A 2,500-nucleotide genomic window follows, 5' to 3' on the forward strand; every position below is an offset into this window, starting at 1 on the left:
TTTTTTATACTCATCACATACCGGTATATAGAGACATGTTTTGTTGAGATGCACATTGCTGGTAATGTTCGTACACAGTGATAAATGCAGCGTTAACTCGACACCCTCTGAGTGTTCAGTTAACACTGCAAAATTCATTGTGAATGAAATGCCTACAGTTTCGGGTGTCACTGTCATTCCTGAGCATGTACTGCATAGACGCACATTGAATTGAATCACTGCTAATTGGTCTGCTCTGCTGTGATGAGTGCACTGCCTGCCCCTTGCTATGCCCGTTTAGCCACTCGGTCGGTGGCCTTGCTACGGTTCACAGCATGTACGGAAGAGATGCTTTTGTTTAGTTTTTTTTTTAAAGAAATCGGCAACCTCAGTGGTCAGTCGCTTTTAAGTGAAATTGTGAAATTAAATTGCGCACGTTGTTTCTCAGAAGTGCCTTGTGTGTTATTTTTATACCTGTCAAGGGCTTCAAGCTGTGTTTCTTTGACAAACAGCAATGACTAACCTTCAGAGAGAGCTGGCTGTTAAGACGCTTGATTGGTGGTGTAGCTACGCTAACTCGGATGTTCACAGCATGTATGGAAGTGGGTCTTCTGAGGGGGTGGCAAAGTGTACAGTGTGCACAGTGTTTGCCAAAGAACGCGTTTTCTCGGAATTTGATAAAAACCTGTAGGCTGCGACAATGTGCGCAAGTCTGTGTTTCTGTGTGTCCGTGTGTGCCTGTGTGTGTGCACACATCTGTGCCTGCGTGTGTGTACGTGTGTGTGCTCGTGTGTCAGTGTCTGTGTGAGTGTGCCTGTGTGTGTGTGTGTGTGCATGTCTTCCATTTGAAGAGGGTCCATTTTGTCTATAGAGTAGTGGAGGTCTTTGAGTGGCCCCCAACTCTCCTGGCCTCGCCTCCACAGGCCAGGCGGAGACTGAGTAGTAGAGTGTGTGGGAGTGCTGTGGCCTTCGCCACGAGACACTCTGAAAGACACACAGGCGTCAAGCCTATTCAGACAACTCTCTATAGCCTGTGTGTGTGTGTGTGTGTGTGTGTGTGTGTGTGTGTGTGTGTGTGTGTGTGTGTGTGTGTGTGTGTGTGTGTTTGTGTGTGTGTGTGTGTGTGTGTGTGTGTGTGTGTGTGTGTGTGTGTGTGTGTGTGTGTGTGTGTGTGTGTGTGTGTGTGTGTGTGTGTGTGTGTGTGTGTGTGTGTGTGTGTGTGTGTGTGTGTGTGTGTGTGTGTGTGTGTGTGCGTAGGCCTGTGGGTCTGTGTCTGTGTATGCGTGCATGTGTGTATGTGTGCACTTGTGTGTGCCTGTTTGCGCGCATTATGTGTGTTTATGTGTATGTGTGTGTGCGTGGGCGTTTGTTCGTGTGTGTGTGTGTCTTTCTTACCAAATCTGTTGGTAATTGAAAGAGCCAGCGAACAGTCAACAGTCATGGGATTCATTTGGAGAGTGGAGCCTCTATCAAAGAAGAGCAATAGAGTGGTGTATGAGGAGGAGAATGAGGTGGAGAGGGAAAAGGAGAGCTATGGAGGTAGAAAGAATGACAGAGGGGTTGATGAGAGAGAGAGAGAGAGAGAGAGAGAGAGAGAGAGGGGGGGGGAGAAAATGAGAGAGGATAGAGAGAAAACGAGAAGGAGGAAGAGGTAGAAAGAGGATGAGAGTTAGAGAGTTAAAGAAAGGAGATAGAGTGAGGAAGAGGTGGATGAGAAAGGCAGGATGGATAGAAAAGAAAAGATGTGGGTTGAGATACTGAATGATGAGTTTTCTTTCCTCAAGGTTTTCCAGAGTGTTTCGCACACTGGGCCACACACTAGGCATTGGAGAACACACACATATGTGCATGCGCGGACACACACGACAACACATAAACACAAGCACAGTACACACGCACACACACACACACACACACACACACACACACACACACACACACACACAACACACACACACACAACACAGCACAGCACAGCACACACACGCAAATCCGCCTTCTTCACAGTCACACACCCCTCTCACTCTGTCATTTATTTAATTTGGAACACATTTTATTAAGAATGACATATTCATCATCCCCTAGGCTTTAAGAATAGAAAACGAACTGGATGGATAAACTGCCAGATAAAACATCAGGTATCTGTGTTTGTGCAAGGCAGAGTTAAAGTGGTAGTTCGCTATTTTAGACATTAAGCCCTGTTTGTGTGACTTCTGGGGTGAAGTAGAGATGTTCTCATCACAATTTTGACATTTGGTGCTGAACGGAGCATTTGGGTATCCAAGACTGCAGCCCCCCCACCTTTACATTGACTCCATAGAGCACTCAAGCAATCGATTATAAAATGGCATTAAACTTTTGTTTGAGAAGACATGGAACTCACCGTGTGGTCAGTGGTAGACAGCGATAAATTGACCCGAAAATTGCGGTGAAATATGCCTTCTAACTGTTGTTTAGCATTTGGCGGACCTATTTTTCCCCAGACGCCGTTGAATAGCAGTAGACATCCAGCCAGTAGGTA

At 46.2% G+C, this 2,500-nt stretch overlaps 1 protein-coding gene across 15 annotated transcripts in view; it reads left to right on the top strand.

Annotated features, from left to right (window-relative positions):
• The window catches only part of LOC134457044 (membrane-associated guanylate kinase, WW and PDZ domain-containing protein 1-like), a 230,339-nt gene that overhangs the window by 159,196 nt on the left and 68,643 nt on the right, over nt 1-2,500 (top strand). The window lies entirely within an intron of this gene.

The sequence above is a fragment of the Engraulis encrasicolus genome, chromosome 10 (genome assembly GCF_034702125.1).
Source record: "Engraulis encrasicolus isolate BLACKSEA-1 chromosome 10, IST_EnEncr_1.0, whole genome shotgun sequence".
Taxonomy (NCBI): Eukaryota; Metazoa; Chordata; class Actinopteri; order Clupeiformes; family Engraulidae; genus Engraulis; species Engraulis encrasicolus.